This window comes from Podarcis melisellensis, assembly GCF_964234715.1.
Source record: "Podarcis melisellensis genome assembly, chromosome: 11".
NCBI lineage: Eukaryota > Metazoa > Chordata > Lepidosauria > Squamata > Lacertidae > Podarcis > Podarcis melisellensis.
In genome coordinates, this window is record NC_138543.1 from 12,553,276 (window position 1) to 12,577,602 (window position 24,327).

At 45.1% G+C, this 24,327-nt stretch overlaps 1 long non-coding RNA gene across 1 annotated transcript; it reads left to right on the forward strand.

Moving 5' to 3' along the window:
* The first annotated feature begins 692 nt into the window (after positions 1 to 692).
* Positions 693 to 12,020, forward strand: LOC309380677. The gene is made up of 3 exons (XR_014173015.1): positions 693 to 3,209; positions 6,435 to 6,630; positions 11,404 to 12,020. It is a non-coding gene; the product is annotated as an uncharacterized lncRNA (long non-coding RNA).
* The last annotated feature ends 12,307 nt before the right edge of the window (positions 12,021 to 24,327 follow it).

Sequence of the window (24,327 nt, forward strand, 5' to 3'; positions counted from 1 at the left end):
AATACGTTGGCAATCAGACCCAGGGAAGGTATGATGGGAAGTCTGGTGATTCCAAGAAATCTTTAAATATGGATATGTATTTGGTATTGTTGTATCTTTACACTTGTAAAAGCAAATAAAAATTATTATTATTATTATTATTATTATTATTATTATTATTATTATTATAATAAAAGACAGATTGGTTTATATTTCTATTTACACACCAGAGGCACTGAGTTGGTCCCAGCACTGGGGGGGAGGGGGCTGTCGTCTTAGACCAACAAGACCTGACTTAACCAAATGGATGAGAGGACTCAACTTTTAGAGCAGAAGAGGTGCATGGCTGCTCTCCCACTTTCGGTCCACTCCTCCCCCCCCCCCCCGGTGGACTCTGGTACTTGAAATATCTGGCACTGGGATATTGTGCCTTTTTTGCTCTAAAAACAGACACCAATCCCTGTGGGCTACATAATCAGAGCCTCTCCCACTATCCTGTGTCATTTATTCCGTAGGGATTGGCTGACTTGTTAAACCTATTTAATGGAAGTCGTTTGTTGTATACAGTTCACAACCCTGTTATTATGAGCATTCCTTTTCTTTTCTTTTTTAAAAATATTTTTATTGGTTTTTAACATACAAAATAAACCTACCACACAATTTATCACAAATACATTCTTATTGGACTTCCACCAGCACCTCTGATAATCCTCCGTCTTAATCACTTCCTACGCATTTCCTAACTTAATATTGCCTTTACATTCTTAACATGTCACGTCTCCTTCTCCATCTTTGCAATATTTCTAATATTATTCCTCACAGAACTTCTTGCAAACCTACAAACATCGTCTGGTCGTCACCAATACTTTTCAAATAATCCGTAAATTTACTCCAGTCCTTGGTAAACTTCTGGTCCCGCCGGTTTCGGATCCTTCCTGTTAGTTTGTCAAGTTCCGCATAGTCCATTAATTTCATCCTCCATTCTTCCATCGTTGGTAATTCTTCTTGCTTCCATTTTTGGGCCAATAGTATTCTTGCTGCTGTTACAGCATATAGAAAAAGCTTACATTCCTTTCTATTTATATCGTTTCCAACAATACCCAAGAGAAATGCTTCTGGTTTCTTTATAAATGTATATTTCAACATTTTTTTCAACTCATTATATATCATCTCCCAGAAGCATTTCACCTTTTTACATTCACAAGCATTCCTTTTCTGTGGCTTGTCCCCTACACCAACACAGGCAAAATTGATTTGTAGCCATTTGTTGAGTATTCGTAGTGATGCGCAACAACGCTCCAGCTAGCTAATTCTGCAAGCAGTACCTCTGGGATTGCAAAACTGGAACAAGAATGGCCAAGCTGTACTGAGTCAGATTCTCAAACCTTTATTGGCGTACGGACCGTACTGAGTCTTTCTTACCACATTCTTCCCTCCATTGCAACAGCCTCTCGTGTTTCTGCCATCATTCCTGCAAAGTACAGGGAAAGAATTCACACTTGCTTCTGGCACTGCACATGATGTCCCAAGACACTCAACAGGGTGTACCTTCACAGCAAACAGATATGGGAAAGTACCACTTTTCCAAACTTCCCCGCCTGGCTCTACTGGTGAAATGAATACATAGTCGTGACACAATGTCCCTAGTTCTTGTGTTTAAAAGATCTGGGGTTACTGGGTTTCCTCTGGCAAGAGAAAGGATTTGAGTTGAGTGAAGTTCACATAACTAGATGCTGCCTTGTTGCACTGGTATACAGACAGTACTTAAGAATCGGTGTGGGAGCAACTTGTTACATTTAACAAGTGTGTATTTTGAATACCTGAGGTCACAAATAAATTAGCAAGCAAATTGGTTCTCCTTCTACCCCTTGTGCTGTTGTATTAATGCGCAGCATAGATTTGCACAAGAATGGAGCTTCAGTAAGGCAGGAATGCCCAACTGCACAAGTCCGGTACAACCTCTACGGAAAGCAAACAAATAAAATCTTTAAGGGTGATGTGAATAAGAACAGCAACAACAACAAATAATCCTGTGACAGACATTGTGGCAAGAAAGAGCCCATATCACAGGGATTATTTATAATCCAACATTATGCTACATCAGCTCTCTTTTTGCTTTCTATAGCTAAGGGATCCTGAACCTGCCATAAATATGTAAGGACCTTTTTGTGTCATTTTATCTGTAGGACACATGTATAAGCACAACCATAAATGTATTCATTTCCTTTTACTGCACAAACTCAGAAATTGGTTGGCGACACCCAGCCAGTACATGTGGCTTTTGGAATCACTGTAAGAATTTTTAAAAACAATAATAATGTAGTTCTTTCTAGGCCTCAAGCTCTTGCACGTTTGAAAAATGTGAGGGTGTGTATTTCAAAAGGTTCACAACAACAAAACAAGAGAATATTTAATTGTTCCTGGGAACCCAGGTTTCTGAAGCTTATTTCAATTATTTTAGCAGGCACTGTTCTTAAGGCTATTAAGCTTAACAATTTTGTATTCCAGAACAAATGTGTTGCCCTGTTCGTGCAAATGGTCTTAATTTCGTGAAGCCAAAACAGGCAAATGATACACTTTATAAACATGTAAACATGTAAACATGGCAATACATTTTTACAAAGTGTTAAAACACAAATGTGGAACATCGTTACCTAGAAGTTTCCAGAGGCAGGGAGCAAAGTAGCCCAGAGAGCCTTCATTCTATTGACATTTGAGAACTGTGACCTAAGTATTGGAGACCTGCCTAGGGTCTCCTAAATATGTGGCACTGAGGGCAGACCGACCCCTGTGAACCCCTCTTGCCTCTTTGGTCCACCATGTCCTGATCTCACCTCCTGAAATTGAGAGTAAATTTATTAGGATGATGAAAACGCTGGCAACGGTTGTGGGCATCGTTAACATTGGGTCTTCGCTTCAAGGAACGACCTTATTGGTAGGGTATTAATTTGTTAGGTTGAGAGGGTTCGCATGGGGTATACTTTAGGACACGGTCACTCTATCCCTTGCAAATAAGCCTTAAAATAAACAGAAACAGAGGCAGAGTTCCAAAATTATTCTAAAAAGCTGTTTCATAACTACTGTGCTTACCAAGCCAGATATTAAATAGTCCACAATGTTTTCTAAGGACATTTGAGAGGCTCTCCCCAACCCACCCTCTGCAGTGATCACAACTTACATAAGAAGACTGTTCACCATACTGGAAGAACTGAGCCCCCAAAGCAAACCAGGTACATTTATAGACCACATAAGAGGATTTTTATTTTTATTTTTTTGCTATGTATTCTTTCTTATGCTGGGTGAATCTTGGAATTTATTGTTTGCATCTGTGCGTTAGCACTTCAGCCAGGGCTAAATATACTCAGCATTTTAAAATCCACAACAGATTCTGGTTTCAAAACAAAGAATTGAAATTTTGTCATTCTGGAGAAACAATTGAGAATATTTATTCAACCAACTGACAATAAAAACCAGAAGGACCACAGCAACCTCATCCTTTGGACACTGAACGTCTTGACCCAGGCTATGTTGGGTTTTTGAGTCTAAACCAAAAACAGTGCCAGCAAAATCATGTGAACTACAAAATATATCTTTATCAAAATGAAAGATGAGGTTATCTGGAGGCTAGACACTAGACCAGCCTGATCCCAGACTTGATTCTATATGGACTCAGTAAAGGTAAAGGTACCCCTGCCCGTTCGGGCCAGTCTTGCCAGACTCTAGGGTTGTGCGCTCATCTCACTCTAGAGGCCGGGAGCCAGTGCTGTCCGCAGACACTTCTGGGTCATGTGGCTAGTGTGACAAGCTGCATTTGGCGAACCAGCGCAGCACACGGAACGCCGTTTACCTTCCCACTAGTAAGCGGTCCCTATTTATCTACTTGCACCCAGAGGTGCTTTCAAACTGCTAGGTTGGCAGGCGCTGGGACTGAACGACAGGAGCGCACCCCGCCGCGGGGATTCGAACTGCCGACCATGTGATCGGCAAGTCCTAGGCGCTGAGGTTTTACCCACAGCGCCACCCACGTCCCATATGGACGCAGAATGGGTGAAATAATTTCTGTTTCATTGCACACATGGCCCAAAAGCTTTTGACGCTGACTAGTCTGAACTCATGGGTAACTCAGAAGCTGCTCAGGGAACAAGACAATGTACAGCCCAGCTTCTATGAGGGGAGGGAAATTCATCTGTTTGGCTAGGATTTAAACTTCACCCAGATGATGGCTACATACCTTTCAACATTTCAATGAAAATAGGGATGTCCTATGGGCATTTGTCCCGGGATGTGGGAAAACTTGGAGGAGGAGGAGGAGGAGGAGGAGGAGGAGGAGGAGGAGGAGGAGAAGAAGAAGAAGAAGAAGAAGAAGAAGAAGAAGAAGAAGAAGAAGAAGAAGAAGAAGAGGAGGAAGAATTTGGACTTGATATCCTGCTTTTCACTCCCCTTAAGGAGTCTCACAGCGGCCAACAATGTCCTTTCCCTTCCTCCCCCACAACAAACACTCTGTAAGGCTGAGAGACTTCAGAGAAGTGTGACTAGCTCTAGCTCAAGGTCACTCAGCTACTGCATGTGGAGGAGTGGGGAAGCAAACCTGGTTCACCAGGTTACGAGTCCACCATTCTTAATCACTACACCATGCTGGCTCTCAGGGGACAGCAAGCCAGCAGTGAGGATGCTGAAGGAAGAATACATAGTAGGCAGCATGCTAAGAAAGATGACTACACAATGGAGAGATGAAGAAGGAGACTTCAAGAAACAAAAATAGATGGTGAAACCAAAGAAACTTCACAATGCTTAAGATGAAGAAGGGCTCTATGCTATTGGGAGCAAAAGAGGAACACTAGGAAGCCTGGCTCTGGACAGAATCTCCTCTTTTGACCCAGATCACAGCTTGAGGATATCACTAAGTCCAGTTCAGGTGGTGTTGACAGTTTGCAGTGACTTTCATGAATTGTGGCTGCTCTACAGTACATGGGATTGACCCAGAAGAGTATCTGTGAACCGTACTCTCAACTGGTTTAAAATGTGGTGGACAGATTGACTGTGGTTCACCACTGAGAAAATGTCACACCAGAATGGAAAGCGCTTCATCGGCTGCCAATTTGTTTCCAGGTTCAATTTCAGATGCCAGGTTTTGCCTTCAGATTTGTGGATGGCCTGGCCCAGGTATTGGAATGAGTGTCTTCTTCCACCTGAGCCTATCAATCGAGATCTTTTGAGAGCCCCACCGTCTACCATGTGAGTGGTGGCTGAAGCAAAGGCCTTTTGTGGTAGTACCCAAGTTTATGATCCAGTGTGGACTATGAGATCATCATCTTAGGCACTTCTGTGTGTGCCACCTCTGAGAACGGTGCGGAGGGTGGTGATGAGAAAACAGGTCTTTTCTGCAGCTGCTCTCCAGGGAGACCCATCAGGCATAATTTTGTCATTATTTTGGTGCCAGGCAAAGAAGTTTTTGCTTTCCCCGACATTTTGGCTGCATCAGTGATTGAATGTCGTGTGTGTGTGTGTGTGTGTGTGTGTGTACTCTGATGATGTCTTTAATATGGTTATGTATTTTCATTATTGCCTTTTATCCTTGTTGCAAACTGCACCAGGACTTTTTGTTGCGGCAAGCAATTTGTAAGTTGAATAAACCTTGGTATTCAAAACGCCCACCCAACAAAGCACTCACAGGTTGCAAGAACCAACCTTCCATGTTCTGTTAGGCCAGCATAGAAGGCAGAAGGGACCCAGGCAACCCTGTCAATACTGTAAGGCATGATAGACTCACTGGTCCAAGTTTCCAGTGGGTAAGGTAATATTCCTCTGGAATGCTCTGCAATGAGTCTTTAACGAGACGACGTGCTGTCAATATGCAAGATGAGACTTGGTGAATGAAAAGCATCCAGAAAGAGCACTCTGCAGTGAAGCTATTTCTTTGAAACCTATGCCATTCCCCTAGGCTACCTTTGACATATCATTTTGGGTGGAAATGGTAAAGAGACCCAACAAAATGATTTTGGTAATGCTTTTCTATCAATTGAGCCATGTTCCTTCAGCCTTAATCAATCCCTCCTTCAACGCTTGCAAACCAGCTCTTTGTTAACTCACTTACATTATTGTGCAGTCCTCCCCAAGAGAGCTTTCTGATTACAAATGGATTTTTTTTTTACCCTCGGGCATCGTGTCAACTGACCAGCATGAATCCTGAATTTTGGAAAGAGTCATTAAGGAAAGCTGCAACCGAGCAGCTGGAACAGCTCCCCATCATGAGGAGAAGTAATATAGCATGCGGGGGGGAGGGGCAGTTTCCCCAGGTGCAAATTTGTTAGGGGTGCAAAATTTCAACATCCGGTGCTGCCTCAATACAGCTGTGTGCTTCCGACACTGGGCTCTGTTAAAAACGGCTTCTCAATGCGAACCAGGAAGTAACATCTGCAGACAGCGGAATGACTCTTCTTTTCTTATCTCTGCAGTTTCGATCTCTTGGGTGACATGGATGTCATTAGGCAGTTGAATGCGCATGCATACTCCATCCATTTCCCTCTCGCCATGCGGCCCCGGGTACTGGCAACCCACGCTACACCACTGATGAGGAGGACATTCTGCTAGAAGCAAAGGTGGTACTCAAAACCACCTTGAGGACCTGGTCTAAAATGCTGCACCTTCAAGGTGAGTGTAGGCAGGGCTTTTTCGGGTGGAACTCACCAGAACTGAGTTCCGTCACCTCTTTGGTGCATTCCAGCACCTCTGTAGTATTGCGGCACAGCAGCACGGCGATTGGTGTGGTGCAGTAGAGGGAGCCATCATAAGGTGCCAAAACCATTGGTAGGGTGAGTGGGTGAAGAAGAGATTACTTAGGCGCAATCTCTCCCCTCCAAAAAAATAGCTCAACAACCTTGACTGCATGCTCAACAAAGTTTGGTTGGTTGGTCCCCCTAAAAAAAAGCCAACAAGTTCTGGAACCTCTTTTTCAAAATAAATAAATACTGTATTTTTCGCTCTATAGGACACACTTTTCCCCCTCCAAAAATTAAGGGGAAATGTGTGTGTGTCCTATGGAGCAAATGCAGGCTCCTTGGCTTCAGCGATAGCAACGCAAAGCCTCTGAAAGGCAGAGGGAACGCTCCCTCCGCACTCCGCAGGCTTCGTGTTGCTTTCGCTGAAACCTGGAGAGCGAGAGGGTCGATGTGCACCGACCCCTCTCACTCTTCAGGCTTCAGGGATAGCCACCTGAAGCCTTCGGAGTGCAGCGTGAGTTTCCACTGCGCTCCGGAGGCTTCAGGTTCCTTTTGCTGAAGCCGGGAGAGTCTTGCTCTCCCGGCTTCAGCAGAGAGGGAGAGCTGCACAGCACCCCTTCAGCCAAGCAGGAGGAGAAATGGAAGGGGCTCCATTTCTCCTGCCGCTTCGCTGAAGGGGCGCTGAGCAGAGAGGGGGAGAATTTTTCCCCCTTGTTCTCCCCCTCTAAAACAAGGTGCGTCCTATGGTCCGGTGCGTCCTATAGAGCGAAAAATACGGTAAATGCCCTGAGAAATAAACAGAAGTATCAACTGAAAGCTAGAGGGATGGGAAGCAATGGGAATGAATTTCAAAGAAAGAGACCCAATGGACAAGTGGGAGGTTGCGGGGTATCACAATAAAAACTACCGGAAAGTATTCCATGGGCACCTGATTATCCTGGAATTGTATGCAATTGTATGAGAAAGAGAATGACAGCCAGCAACTCTAAGTTTGCACAAAGCTTGGGGTACTTGGGGACAGCCAGAACAGCCCAAACTGGCATTCTGGAGAGACTTCCAAATACCCCATGCTGCTTCCTTCTGATTTGCTCACTATATTCTTTCCTTTTGGCTGATGGGCGCATGATTGCAGCCTGGAGGAGGAACGGCTGCAACCTGAGACTCTCTGGCAGCAAGCGATACTGGGTAACTCAGGTTCATCTGCCTGACATCTTTTCCACAGGGTGATTCACAGCCAGGCTGCCACCTCTAAAAAGGATTTAAGGAACAGTGGTCAGATATATCACAGGATCAAATGTGCAACTGTGGTCATGATGCCCATATGATTACTGCAGATGGAAGCTGGTGAAACCTCAGAGACATTATGGCAGGGCACCAATATATCAAGCATATGTGGTTGGCAAGTAGTCGCCGGCCAGTCTTTGCCAGAGGGACCAATATTGGCAATTGGAGGCACTTGATTTTAACATTTCAAAACTTTACTCCATTCCCCCTCTTTCTGCAGTTCCTTAAATTTGCTTTAAATATCTTCGGCATATCCAAATTAACTTAATTTGCTCATTTATTCATCTTCTTTAAATAGACATACTTATGAAACTGCAGGTTATTACAATATTCCTGCCAATTTATCTGTAAATATTCAATAAACCATTTTCAATATGGTAGACAACACTTACAAAGCAGAGTGCTTCTCTCCCCACATTTTCTGTAAAAAAAGCATCAATTTTGGCCTATCCCTTCCATAAGCAACCTGCAGGGCAATCCCTTTCACACTGGGTGAATAATAAGAACAATTTTATTATGTATACTCCGCCCATCTGATTGGGTTGCCCCAGCCACTCTGGGTGGCTTCCAGCATTTACAAAAACATAATAAATCATTAAACATTAAAAAACCTTCTTATACCTTCAGATGTCTTCTCCTTCAGATCTCCTTGACATCTGATGGGAGGGTGTTCCACAGGGTGGGTTCCACTACCAAGAAGGCCCTCTGCCTGGTTCCCTGTAACTTCACTTCTTGCAATGAGGGAACTGACAGAAGACCCTCGGAGGTGGATCTCAGCTGAACGATGGGGGTGGAGACACCCCTTCAGATGTACTGGACCGAGGCTGCTTAGGGCTTTAAAGATCAGCACCAACACTTTGAGTTGTGCTCGGAAACGTACTGGGAGCCAATGTAGGTCTTTCAGGACCAGTGTTATATGGTCTCAGCGGCCGCTCCCACTCACCAGTCTAGTTGCCACATTCTGGATTAGTTGTAGTTTCTGGGTCACCTTCAAAGGTGGCCCCACATAGAGCAAATTGCAGTAGTCCAAGCGAGAAATAACCAGAGCATGCACCACTCTGGTGAAACAGTCCGCAGGCAGATAGGGTCTCAGCCTGCGTACCAGATGGAGCTGGTAAACAGCTGCCCTGGACACAGAATTGACCTGCGCCTCCATGGACAGCTGTGAGTCCAAAATAACTCCCAGGCTGTGCACCTGGTCTTTCAGGGGCACAGTTACCCCATTCAGGACCAGGGAGTCCCCCACATCTGCCTGCCTCCTGTCCCCCCAAAACAGTACTTCTGTCTAGTAGGAAGGAAAATCTGCTGGGGCAGACTAAAGGGTATGTGCGGAAAAGCCATACACACAGAGGCATAAAGTAATGATGATGATGATGATGATGATGATGATGATGATAATAATAATAATAATAATAATAATAATAATAATAATAATAATTCCATCCAAAATCAAGCCACATCCTAGTTTCACTGTTAAAAATCTCACTGTGTTCATTTAATACAGAGGCAACAGCACAATCCAAACCTAAGATCCAGCAGGATCAGAGAGCCTGGATTTGGCTGACATTGGGCTTTCCTAGCTACATTGGCCTGAAGTCCCTCACTGCAGCTCATCTGGGACAACTGAAACCTGTGCAGCTCGCACCAGTATATTGTAGCATTGTAGCAAGGAGCTGAGGGCGGGACACAACAAACCCTCTTCTGCTCAGTCATGTGACCTAGGGCCCAACCCTCAAAAGCCGGGCCCACACTCACCTGCCACTTCTACTGGCAATAGCCTCTCCCAGGGGGCTCCTGAACAGTGTTTACAATAGTCAACTCTGTCACTGAAGTTAGGAAGATACTGAAGAGCATCCATGAGAAGTGGGACGTGATCCAAAACAGTGCTATAATGACACTTGCTAATCTCCGTATTGCAATAAATAAACAATGACTGAGGCCAAGATCTATCTGAAGTTCTGGACATCAGACTCTCTTAATGACTGGACTGCCTTCTCCCTTAGACTAGAGATAGGGAAAGGGAAAGGACCCCTGGACAGTTTGTTGTTTAGTCATTTAGTCATGTCCAACTCTTTGTGACCCCATGGACCAGAGCATGCCAGGCCCTCCTGTCTTCTTCTTACATTCCAGGTTCCTATGCAATATTTTTCTTTACAGCATTGGACTTTCCTTTCGCTTCCAGGCATATCCGCAACTGAGCGACCTTTCGGCTTTGGCCCAGCCGCTTCATCAGCTCTGAATCTACTTGTAGTTGTCCTCCGCTCTTCCTCAGTAGCATGTTGGATGCCTTCCGACCTGAGGGGCTCATCTTCCAGCGTCATAACTTTTATATGCCTGTTGTCTTTGTCCATGGAGTTTTCTTGGCAGGGATACTGGAGTGGCTTGCCGGTTCCTGTTCCAGGTGGATCACGTTTGGTCAAAACTCTCCACTATGACCTGTCCATCTTGGGTGGCCCTGCTCATAGCTTCTCCAAGTTATTCAAGTGCCTTCGCCATGGCAAGGCAGTGATCCATGAAGGGGATCACAGTTAAGTTCAGTCAAAGGCGACTATCGTAGAAGACACTCCTAGCCACTGAGGTAGATGCATGCAGGAGCACCCCCAGACTACTAACTTGCAGTTTCAGGGAAAGCATGACCCTATCCAAAGCAAATAATCGACCCATTATCTGGACCCTTGGCCTTCCCACTGGCTCATTGAATGCCCCATTCCAGGGCTTTCCAATGGTTCCCACTGGCAGGGTCCCAGACAACATCACTCCTGTCTGCCTGTTCAGTGAGTGGAAGGGGGAGCTCTGTGCCAGTGGATTGGCACACTCTGCTGGCAATGGGGCGAGCTGGCGAAGGTTGCCAGGGCTGCCCTTCTGCCCAATGCAGCTCTCCACCCAAAGGGGGTTTGCATTGCACAGTTAACTCTCACTTTCTCTCTTTCTCTCAATCTTTGGAGGATTTAATTCTGCAGGGAAAGCCAGCTGGTCCTTTCCCCTGTCATTAACTTCTCCTAAATCGATTGAATTAAAGATGGCTGAAGCCCGGCAGAGAAACAGCTCAGCTCAACCTCTCCCCCATTCGGCTGCTCGCTCCATTCAGCAACCGATCTGCCAATCACCCAAGTCGCCCTGTTTCCTCTCTCACACACCCCAGCTCTTGCTTTTCCAGCCATATAGGACATGTAAGCCTGCTTCAGTCTCATTCAACTTGACACCTGTTTCGTTTTAAAAGAGGCTCCTATAAATAGAAGAGGGAATGCAAATCTCGGTGGCTTTGCACTGTATTCTGGAAAAAGCAACTTGCAACCCCGTGGGAGGGGGGAGGGAAGCGAGAAGGAGGGGGAAAGAGACACTATCTTGCCTCAAAACATGGCAGCTCTATTTAAGGGCCGTTGCTTATAATTTAAATGCTCATTTCTTTTTCTATTTTCAGATCCTCCCTGGGATTTTAGGAATGTTGAGACGTGCTGCTTATAAAGCCGTAAGTACAAGATGGTCACGGACGGCTGGAAGGAGGCATGTTCTAATGGAAACAAATCACTTGTCAGCGAGCAGCCTTCAAACTTTGAACAAAAGCTCAAAGGGCTCAGGAAAAGAGACATGTTGGTTGGCTTCTAAGGCCCGGGTGCACGTTCACAACCCCCCTTCCCCAAAAGCTCCGCGGTTATTTAATGCAAGGCTAATTTATGTCCACAATTTGGAAGAGGTGGTGCGACGTCAGCATTCCCTGTTAAAAGGAAATCCGTGGGATTTCCATCCTTCCAAGCTCAACTTGACTTTGCAAAACAAGATTGTGGCTCAACTGGAGCCTGTGCTTTCTAGGGAGTCTCTCAGAAACACATTTGAAACCTCCCCAAAACGAGTCCCTTCCTCTTGTTTGAAACATGCCAGCTGCTTTCTGTTGCAAAATCTTTCTTTCAGCTGTAGGGTCTTGTTTAGTATATACTGTAATTCTCTATGGTAGAACTGGGATGGGTTCCTCTTGTCAATGAGGTGATATCTCTAGTCAAAGTTGGATGCGGGTGGAGCTGTGGTCTAAACCACTGAGCCACTGGGCTTGCCAATCAGAAGGTCAGCGGTTCAAATCCCCATGACAGTGTGAGCTCCCGTTGCTCGGTCCCAGCTCCTGCCTACCTAGCAGTTCAAAAGCATGCCAGTGGGTTTGAGCCCCACATTTGGCAAAAGATTCCTGCATTGCAGGGGGTTGGGCTAGATGACCCTCATGGTCCCTCCCAAACTCGATTCCCTGATTCTCTGATTCCATGAAACCAATATCCCCCCTCCCCTGGGTTCCATCTATTCATGAATATCCACCTTCCACACATCACATTTGTGCACATGCAAACACCATTCTGCCTCAACCACATTTGAAACTTCCCATTTACTCACACATATTCCAGCCAACATCCATTCACATTCGTGCCCTGGCTGCAATCCACAAATATCCACTGGCTTCTGTTGACTGTCTTCCAAAGGTGAACTTCCATCAGCCGACATCCACAAACATCAGTCTGCTTTAGCCTTGTAGCCTCCACCAACTTCCAAATCCAAATGCCACTGGCTTCCATCCACCAACATCTGCCAGCTTCTCTCAGGTCCATCATGAGACGTCCACCAGCTTCCAACCACAGATACCAGCAGCCTTCAAGCAAGCAAACTTGCCTTATTATCGCTCCCTAGCATCCCACTGCCAGAGGATTGCCTCCTTCCATTCACCAGTTTGCCTCCTCCAAGTGGAAGAAACCTGGGCAGTGCTGAATGTCACATCCATTGCCAGGTGTGTCCTGCTGGAAATAGAAAAGGGTTTCCCCTTGGCCTGCCTTTATATCCACTAAGTTGCCAAGTGCTTTTGTGACATCACAAGAAACCCACAGCCAATGGCAAGAGCTGGGGAGGCATCAACTTCATTGCTTTGAGCCTCACAGTGGCAGATGGACCTATCAGTGATTGTGTGCTTGTTTATTCAGGAAGCGGGTGGCCCAGTGGTCTAAACCACTGAGACTTTTGGGCTTCCCAATAAGAAGGTTGGTGGTTCAAATCCCCGTGACAGGGTTAGCTCCCATTGCTCTGTCCCAGCTCCTGCCAGTCTAGCAGTTTGAAAGCACACAAGTGCAAGTAGATAGACTGCGGTGGGAATATAAATGGCATTTCTGTGTGCTCTGGTTTCCGTCATGTTGTTCCATTGTGCCAGAAGCGGTTTAGTCATGCTGGCCACATGACCTGGAAAGCTGTCTATGGACAAACACTGGCTCCCTTGGCGTGAAAATGAGATGAGTGCCCCAACCTCATAGTTGCCTTTGACTGGACTTAACTGTCCAGGGGTCCTTTATCTTACCTTTTGCCTTCTACCAGCTTAGGTTGTTGAGACAGCTATGGCAGTTTGTGGCCACTGTAATCCATGCACTGATAATGGCCAGGGTGGATTACTGCAGTATACTCCATGCGAGGCTGCCCTTGAGGTTGGCCCAGAAGCTGTAGCAAGTTCAAGATGGAGAGGTTTGACTGATCTCTGGGGCAGGATACTGCCACCATGTTATGCCACTGCTGAAGGAACTGAACTGGCTGACGGTTCAAGGTGCTGGGTTTGGTGTTTATTATAAATATTATTTTTGCATTTTCTATTTTACGTAAACACACAAATTAAATACATAGACATATAATCCCCTTTCACTTCCCTCCCGCGTACATTGTGGATCTTAATTGAATGATTTCCCCCTCTGCATCTCTTTCATAACTCTATTCTTGTCAATCCTTTGTCAATCCATAGTTCAAATTTTTACTACAAGTTTTCGGTCAATCCTACCAATGTATGTAATTGTTTACAATAGCTTTTCAAATAAATTATAACATTTCCCCATTCTTTATTAAAGACCTCCTCTTCCTGATTTCTAATCCTTCCTGCAAGTTTTGCCATCTCGGCATAGCTCATCAATTTTGTCTGCCACTCTTCTTTGGTTGGAGTTGCAACCTCTTTCCATTTCTAGGCTAACAGAGTCAACATAGACGTGGTTGTGTACATAAATAGTTTTGTCTGCTCCTTCAGGAACTCTGGTCCTATAATACCTAAAATAAAAGCATCTGGTTTCTTAGGAAAAGTTATTTTCAGCATTTTTTTCCAATTCATTATATATCATTTCCCAGAAGTCTTTTATCATCTCACACGACCACCACATGTGATAAAAGTGAGGGATATCCCTCAAGTAATTAAGGAACAAAAGAAGAAAAGGCACACTAGCCTGGGAACTTCCTCTCTGCCCAGAACATTGGAGGCTATACACCACACCCCCTCAACAGTATTTATAGGAACTCAAACACTGAGATCCTGCTTTGTTCCAGTAACAAGAAGCCGAAAGCACCAGCCTGAAGATGACGAGTGAGACCTCGTCGAAACGTCGCCTAGACACCCCAACTTTTACACGGGAAGACACCCGAGGACACCAAAACCTGCATTCCTGTACCCGTGAAAATCTACGAAAGCAAATATATATATATATATATATATATATATATATATATATAAAGTACATATACAGTATAGTCATACCTCGTGTTACAGACGCTTCAGGTTGTGTTTTTTCAGGTTACTGACCCGCCAAAACCCGGAAGTACTGGAACGCTTTGCGCATGCGCAGAATGGCCAAATCGCAACCCACGCATGCACAGACGTGCCGCTGTTGTGAATGCTGTAGGTGAACGTGCATCCTGCATGGATCACGTTTGCAACCCGAGCATCCACTATATATATATTAACATCACTACTGATGGTCTTTATAATAATTGTACAGCTAATACTGATGGTCTTTATTTGATTTGGTTTAATTTTACACAATGACCTACCTGAACACCTGTTGACTATTTAGAAATCTTATAAATAGTATTTTATAACATAATGTGTACCAAAAGGTGGTAGTAGTAGTAGTAGTAGTAATAATAATAATAATAATAATAATAATAATAATAATAATAATAATAATGTATTAATATATTTATACCCCACCCATCCAGCTGGGTTTCCCCAGCCACTCTGGGTGGCTCCCAACAGACTAAAAACAGAATAAAACATCATATGTTACCAGTCCAGTGAATGCAATTATTAATCATGGTGATAACAACAGGAGCAATTCAAGGTAGCCTGTGGCTGTTGGGTTAAAAATGATAGATCCTGAATACCAGTCTTTAATATATTACAAAGAGCCGAACACAATATAAAATGCAAATAATAAAATGCAAATCACAGGACTCTCCCACCCTCAGTGCATACAATCACTCTGTACCATACATAAGCGAACAGTTGACAATTTTTGCTTGGCTTGGCCAAGGCTATTAGCTGTACAATTATACTGAACAAACACTTGGCTTCCAGTAAATGACCAATCAATAAATATAAAACCAGATCACATGAGACTCCCACTGTCTCCGTCTCTGCCTGCACTGCCTTTGTAGGATTAATTTGAATTAACAACAATGCAAACTCTTCATTATATGTCTCTTTCTCGAGAGGCGTTTGGCAACGTGAGCCTTCAACCACTTATGTTTGACTAACGTGTAACATATTTGCATAATATAAAGAGACAATTGAGCTCCATGATTGACTGCCTGGAGAAATGCACTGTTAATTTCCACTAAAATTAGCACTGTTCCTTTAATTATCCTAGCTTAATTGCTACTACGTCTGGCTTTTGAAGAAAAATATTTCAAACATTTTATATGCGAGTGTTTTCTTGTTTGTGACATTCTCAAGAGGGCTTGAAATGGCTTTTCTTTTCGGTTCCCATGAACTAAAGCCATAAATGGAGAATGTTATGCAAATATGAGTATTGACTTTCTAACATGATCAAGAAGCCTAATAGCTTTCGGTATACTGTATAATCAAGTTGCTCCAGTATTAAATATAGTAGGCTAAGTTGTTCTCTTTATGCATATTTATGGAGAGTTAAGATCCACTGTGTTAAATGAGGCTCTGTCCAGTTAAACTTTGTGAAAGAAGAGCAGCCTAACTTTATATTTCTCAATTCAAAGTATCCCTATGTATGGAAGGAAGGCTATAGCATCCTTGTATTCTGACAGCTGTGTTGTCAGCGATAATGTTCATTTCCATGGCCAGTTATTTATTTCATTATTCTTATTTATTTAACTTCTAGTTAGGCTGTATACACATTAACATTCATTCTAGAATCAATGCACACAAAGTGCCTATTTTTTCTCCGTAGCTCACAAACAATCTAGATCTATTGCTCTTTTTTTTGCCCCTGAAAAATGCTGATTGAGAAACTGGTTTGATTTCAAAAATTAAACTGATTGCAGGATTGGTTCTGCAGCGGGTCTGTTCGAAGACAAGATGTAGACCAGGCATAGGCAAACTCTGGTCCTCCAGATGTTTGGGACTACAATTCCCATCATCCCTAGCTAACAGGAGCAGTGGTCAGGGATGAATGGGAGTTGTAGTCCCAAAACATCTGGAGGGCCGGAGTTTGCCTATGCCTGATGTAGGCAGTTCTGGCAACAGGGAGAGTTCGTGTTTGTGTTTCTACCTGAAGGCGCGTCTCCACCCCCATCGTTCAGCCCAGACATTGTAGTCCAGTGCCAAGGGCCTTCTGGCGGTCCCCCACTGCGAGAAGCGAGGTTACAGGGAACCAGGCAGAGGGCCTTCTTGATAGTGGCACCCACCCTGTGCAACGCCCTCCCAACAGATGTGAAGGAAAGGCAGTCCTGTTTAGGGAAGTTTTTAATGTTTGATGTTTTATCGTGTTTTTAATATTCTGTTGGGAGCTGCCCAGAGTGGCTGGGGAAACACAGCCAGATGGGTGGGCATAGCTGTCAACCTTCCCTTTTTTTGCGGGAAATTTCCTTATTCCAGCACTGTTCCCCACTGCTTCCCGCTGCTATCCCGGATTGTTAGATATCCCGTAGACTGTCCCTGGGACAGGTGAGGCTGCTGATCCCTTATTTTCAAATCTGAAAGTTGACAGCTGTGTGGGTGGGGTATAAATAAATTATTATTATTATTATTATTATTATTATTATTATTATTATTGCTGCTGCTGTTGTTGTTGTTACTATTACTACTACTACCACATCTGCCCAGTGACATAGTGGGTAGGCATATACCAAGATTACAAACATCTCTTCCTTTTTCATTCATCTGAGGCACGAGGAAAAGGCATGGATAACACAATTGGGGGTGGGGTGCAAATGCATATCATGTAACCCCACCCAGCCCCACTCAGCAGGAGCTAGAATCAATCTGGATTGAAAGCGACATGTTGAAGACGAGCAGGCACAATTCTGGGTCGAGAAAAATGACACATTTGTGCCACAAATGTGTCATTGTGTATGCAGCCTAACTCTTTCTTGATAGTGTTTAAACGCTGTAGCCAATTATTGCTATCCAGCTCTTGTCACACCGATTTATCCATCATTGGTTGTCCCAGAATGGGCAGAATCTGCATCTGGATATGCATCGAGATTGCATACAGTTTCAGGCTTCTGCACCCAGATCTCCTTCCACTTTGACTGCAGCATTTCTCCTCTCCTCCTTCCTCTCCAACCTCCTGCCCCCCCCCCCCCGATCCCTAGAATGTCAGGAGACCATCCTCAACACCATGGGATGTTGCTGAAGATTTCAAGAGAAGGATGATTTGCCAAAAATTGGGTGAGACACATTCAGGTTACCCTTTCCTGTTCAGCAGTGTTTCTTGGAGCGAGGAGGAATTATTGCACTCGTGTAACAATCCATTTAGTGCATGGGTAGGCGGACTAAGGCCCGGCGGCCGGATCCGGCCCAATCGCCTTCTAAATCCGGCCTGCGGACGGTCCAGGAATCAGCATGTGTTTACATGAGTAGAATGTGTACTTTTATTTAAAATGCATCTCTGGGTTAGTTGTGGGGCCTGCCTGGTGTTTTTACATGAGTAGAATGTGTGCTTTTATTTAAAATGCATCTCTGGGTTATTTGTTGGGCATAGGAATTTGTTCATTCTCCCCCCCAAAAAAAAAAATATAGACCAGCCCCCCACAAGGTTTGAGGGACAGTGGACCGGTCCCCTGCTGAAAAAATCTGCTGACACCTGATAGTGCTATGTTGAATGCAACCCTTTATGTGGACATTAAACTGGACCAAACAATATTCATTCATTCATATACCACCCTATACCTGGAGGTCTCAGGGCGGTTCACAGAACAAAATCAACATAAAAACCACAATATATATATAAGCAAAATAAAAACAACAACCCAATAACCCATTTTACATTTTACATGGGCATAGGATGTCAATCACATCAACCAAAGGCCTGGTTAAAAAGATTAAAAAGGAATGTTTTTGCCTGATGCCTAAAGGTGTATAATGAAGGCTCCAGGCGGACTTCCCTGGGGAGAGCACAGACGGGGAGCCACTGCAGAGAAGGCCCCGTTCTCGTGTTGCCACCCTCCAGACCTCTAGAGGAGGCACACGAAGAAGGGCCTCAGAAGATCTCAGGGTCTGGGTAGGTTCATATGGAAAGAGGCGGTCCTTGAGATATTGTAATCCTGAGCTGTTTAAGGCTTTATAGGTCAAAACCAGCTCTTTGAACTGGGCCCGGAAACTAACTGGTAGCCAGTGCAGTTGGACCAGGATCGGTGTAATATGCTCAAACTGTCTTGCTCTGGTGAGCAACCTGACTGCTGAATTCTGCACTAGCTGAACTTCAAAGTCTCTCAAACTTCAAACTCTCTCAAACAAAGTCCTCCTTTAAGCACTGTTGTCTGTAACACATGACCACCTTAGGTGTAAAGCAGTTTAGTGCAGTTATTCTGACAGTGCATGGCTCTCCAGATACTTTGACTCATTGGTGTGCACTAACCCCATCTAACAGTTACATGTGGTTCATGACCCAAGCATTTCTTGCACGTGAGCGGCTAAACCAGTTTACATTCGGGTTCAAGTGGGCTGGGAAGCCTGCGGGTAGCTCAAGACTGCTTCTGCCTATGTGCTTAGAAAAAGGTGCGGTTCTTCTGCACGGGTTCCATTGAGTAATACCTAACGAATGAAACGCAGAAACCAACATTCCAGCTGTAGCTTATCTGCCGCCTTATCTGAGCTCTATTAAAACCTGGACCAAACTAGACAGGATTCCACGAAACGATGAAAACAGAGATGACCTCCTGTTCACCAAGTGTCTTCAAGAATGTTCTTGATAAAAGTCTGTAATTTTATCAGGGCGAGTTGCCTGAAGCCCCAAGCAAAAAGTGTCCCTGTCTCCTTGCCATACTCAAGGAGTATTTGCAACATACTGACGGGGTCTAGTACTAAGCAAGCTTAGTACTAGCCTGACCTGCTAGCATCTAAAAGGGAGATGGAGGAGTGAAAGTGGATATTTTGCCATTGATTGCAGGCACAAGAATTCCCTAATCCCAGATTTGTGTGGGCTGGCTGTGGTTCCTTGCAAATGGCACTCGGATTCAAAGCTTGACTCAGCCACAGACAATGGGTGGCCTCTGGTTTGTGGGTGATTATCTCACAGATGGTATTTAACTCCAGGTAGGCTTGCTAAGTTGGAACGCGGGTGGCGCTGTGGGTAAACCTCAGCGCCTAGGACTTGCCGATCGCATGGTCGGCGGTTCGAATCCCCGCAGCAGGGTGCGCTCCCATCGTTCGGTCCCAGGGCCTGCCAACCTAGCAGTTTGAAAGCACCCCCGGGTGCAAGTAGATAAATAGGGGCCGCTTACCAGCAGGAAGGTAAACGGCGTTCCGTGTGCTGCGCTGGCTCGCCAGATGCAGCTTGTCACGCTGGCCACGTGATCCGGACGTATCTGTGGACAGTGCTGGCTCCCGGCCTATAGAGTGAGATGAGCGCACAACCCTAGAGTCTGGCAAGACTGGCCCGTACGGGCAGGGGTACCTTTACCTTTACCTAGGCTTGCTAAGATTTACAAGACAGAATCAGATAAGTGCTGGAAGTGTAAAGAGGTGGAGGGAATGTTTTTTCATATGTGGTGGACATATGTGGGTAAAAAAAGTATTGGGGAATGATTTATAACGAATTGAAAAAAAATGTTTAAAATTACTTTCCCCCCAAAATCAGAGTCCTTTCCATTGGGGAAAATTCAGACTTAAATTCCTGGGTGTCAGAAAAGGTTATTTATGTATGCAACAACTGCGGCCTGTGTTTTGTTAGCCCCAAAATGGAAAATGAGCGAGGTCCCAACCAAAGAAGATTGGCAACTTAAGTTGACAGAATATGCACAACTTGCAGACTTAACATATAGAATAAGAGAACAAGAAGAACATATGTTTAAAGAAGACTGGAAAACGTTTATTGAATATATGGAAAATAATTGTGTACGGCTGAAAACGCTAGCAGCACTAAGATAAATTCAACAGAGTAAATAATTTTTGGTGGCTGTAAAAGTAGAAAACTGATTTTGAATGGCTATAGTAAAATATGCAGGGATGTATGATATGTAAAATGAATCAAGGAAAGAGAAGAAGGAAAGTCATCAATATTTTAAGTATGTAAAATGTTTATTTGAAATTGTGAAACAGAAAATAAATAAATAAATAAATAAATAAATAAATAAATAAATAAATAAATAAGTGATTATCTCGCATAGCTTCTAGTGAGGAGGAACATGTAACCACCATATGTTGCTAACCCTAGGCCTTCAGAACAGGATGGACTATAAATATACAGACATGGCGCCACTTGAGTCACAATAATCCAAATAACCACATTGCCACCTAGTACCTCCAAATTTTTTGGACTACAGTTGCCCTCAATCTCATATGGCGTTGGTGTGCTAGTGGGGGTTGGTGGAAGTTGTAGACCAAAGCAACTAGAAGGCACCAGGATGATGAACACAGCTCTGTGTTCCAGAATCTTATTTTAGTATGTTTTCAGAAGAGTTCTTAATTCTAATATGGCCCATGTAGGCCCAATAGTGCCCTTGAGGACTTCTTTAAGTACCTGCAAACTCTCTGTCCCCACAATATTGATAGCTCCTTTCATCATGAGGTGGTGTCAGTTTGCATTTCATAGTACAGAAAGTACTGATCTGATCTTTCCTAATCTAATAAATTCAAGAAGGTTCTGGAAGCTTTTCTGTGTGAAAGAAGCAAGCAGAAGGTTCATGATGTTTGGGTTATTCCTTCAGAGAAGCTGAGTACAGCTGGCTTAAACTGGTTCTGCTTTCTCTTTCAGTCAAGGTCATGCTGACTATAATAATAAGGCCAAAGGGAGCCTGGGTTTCACTTTCTTCCTATCTCTCTTTCCTTCTGGAGTGGTGTTCTGTACATAGTAATAATAATAATAATAATAATAATAATAATAATAATAATAATAATAATAATAAATTTTATTTATATCCCACCCTCCCCAGCCGAAGCCGGGCTCAGGGCGGCTAACAACACCAAAATAGTGCAACATTATAAAAACATTATAAAAATTAATTAAAATCAAGATTGATGGCAACCATAAAGTTTTGTAAAGGTTGCCAAAGGAGGGAGTCAGGCTGCGCCCTAACCAAAGGCCTGGCGGAACAGCTCTGTCTTGCAGACCCTACGGAAAGATGTCAAGTCCTGCAGGGCCCTTGTCTCTTGTGACAGAGCATTCCACCAGGTTGGAGCCGCAGCCGAAAAAGCCCTGGCTCTAGTTGAGGCCAGCCTAACCTCTCTGTGGCCTGGGACCTTCAAGGTGTTTTTGTTTGAAGACCGTAAGTTCCTCTGTGGGGCATACCAGGAGAGGCGGTCCCGTAGGTACGAGGGTCCTAGGCCGTATAGGGCTTTGAAGGTTAAAACCAGCACCTTAAACCTGATCCTGTACTCCACCGGGAGCCAGTGCAGCTGGTATAGCACTGGATGAATGTGATCTCGCAGCGAAGACCCCGTAAGGAGTCTCGCTGCGGCATTCTGCACCCGCTGGAGTTTTTGGGTCAGTCTCAAGGGCAGCCCCACGTAGAGCGAGTTACAATAATCCAGTCTGGAGGTGACCGTCGCGTGGATCACAGTAGCTAGGTCAGGGCGAGAGAGGTAAGGAGCCAACTGCTTAGTTTGGCGGAGATGAAAAAATGCCGCCTTTGTAATAGCTGCAATCTGCGCCTCCATGGAGAGGGAGGTATCGAAGATTACACCCAAACTCTTAACGGACGGTGCTGGCACTAATTGCACCCCCGCAAGAGATGGGAGTTGCCCCCTCAGTCCCATATCATCCCGTCCCAGCCAGAGGACCTCTGTCTTCGAAGGATTTAACTTCAACCGGCTCCCACGTAACCATCCAGCCACAGCTTCCAAGCATCTGATCAGTGTGTCTGGGGCCGAGTCAGGATGGCCATCCATCAACAGATAGAGTTGGGTGTCATCAGCATACTGATGGCAGCCCAGCCCAAAACTCCGGACAAGCTGGGCGCATAAAGATGTTAAAAAGCATCGGGGAGAGAATCGCACCCTGAGGCACTCCACACACCAAGGAGTGGCGCGATGACAATTCCCCCCCAAGCGCCACCCTCTGTCCCCGACCAGAGAGAAACGAGCACAGCCATTGAAGGACTGTGCCCTGGATCCCCACGTTGGCAAGGCGGTGGTCCAGAAGTTCGTGATCGACCATGTCAAAAGCTGCTGACAAATCTAGAAGAATCAGCAGCCCCGACCCGCCTCGATCCAGCTGTCTACGAAGATCATCTGTTAGGGCAACCAGAGCCGTCTCGGTCCCATGACCAGCGCGGAAGCCGGACTGGAATGGATCCAGAGCCGATGTTTCATCCAGAAACCCACCAAGCTGTTCAGCAACCGCTCTCTCAATCACCTTACCCCGGAACGGAAGATTCGAAACCGGGCGGTAATTGGATAGATCTAAATGATCTAATGATGTTTTCTTTAAGAGCGGACGCACCACTGCCTCCTTCAGTTCCCCTGGGAATGTCCCCGTGCCAAGGGACAAATTGATGATATCCCCCAGGAGGGCCCGCACCTCGTCTGGACACGCTCTAATCAGTCAAGACGGGCATGGGTCAAGAGGACAGGTGGTGGGCTTTCCAGCTCGGAGGAGTCTGTCCACATCGGCTGGGGATATCCGGTCGAAGTGGTCCAATACTGGACCCGAGGACAGTCGAGGGGCCTCCAGTTCCTTTATTGTATCCAAATTGGCATAGTATACTTAGTGTTAAGGTTTAGACTTATTATAAGTTATTGTAGGTTTAATTAAGTCTGCTGCAACTGGATTTCTTACGGACAGGGCCAATCTTGAATGAATTGGATTTGTGACCATTATACTCATTTGCCTTCAGTAGCAGCAAAGCTCTGCTGGGTGAAATATAATTGCCTCTGGTCTATTTTTTGGGGAATTCTGCAACGTGTTTAAGTTTTTACTCTGCTAACTATATGTTGGAATCTGTTCTGGATCCATATTGAGTAGAATTTCAATGACAACTTTCCCCCAGGGCTAGTTCCAGACATTTTGCTGCCTAAAGTAAAGGATAGGATGGTGCCCATCTCTCAAGGCACATCTAGATGCCAACTGGATAAACAGTTGAATCTGACAGGTGAAAGGGCAGTATCTTCTACTGTACTTGAGGGCCGCAGACTAGTGGTGAGGTTGGACAGAGTAGGCCTCATGGCACTTCCCATCTCCAGCCACTGCTGCCTGAGGTAACTGCCTCATTTTGCCTTATTGTAGGGCCGGCCCTGTCTCCCCAGCTCCCTTGAAAGTACATAGAGTTGGCAGAGGAATTGGGAAGAGCTTTCCGCGGGTGGCGCTGTGGGTTAAACCACAGAGCCTAGGACTTGCTGATCAGAAGGTCGGCGGTTCGAATCCCTGCGACTGGGTGAGCTCCCATTGCTTGGTCCCTGCTCCTGCCAACCTAGCAGTTTGAAAGCACGTCAAAGTGCAAGTAGATAAATAGGTACCGCTCCGGTGGGAAGGTAAATGGCGTTTCCGTGTGCTGCTCTCGTTCGCCAGAAGCGGCTTAGTCATGCTGGCCACATGACCCGGAAGCTGTACGGCGGCTCCCTTGGCCAATAAAGCGAGATGAGCGCCGCAACCCCAGAGTCGGTCACGACTGGACCTAATGGTCAGGGGTCCCTTTACCTTTTACTTTCCTTTTTATACAGTCTCCAAGACTTAGATCGGAAGCTGAGCAGAAAGTGGAACAACCTAGTAGGCAGGAGCCAAAGGTGAGGAATCTGAGAAACTGGGGAAAGAAAATCAGAGTGATCAGAGGGGTGGCAGAGAGCAGAAAGCACTACACACACACACACATGCAGGCTGGATCTAGTAAAAGATATCCACTTGAAACTGCAAACCTAAAGCATGGATCACATCTATCGGCATTGACTCAAGCACACAAAGCACAGATCTGGTGCTCCCCATGGCACAAAAGATGAATC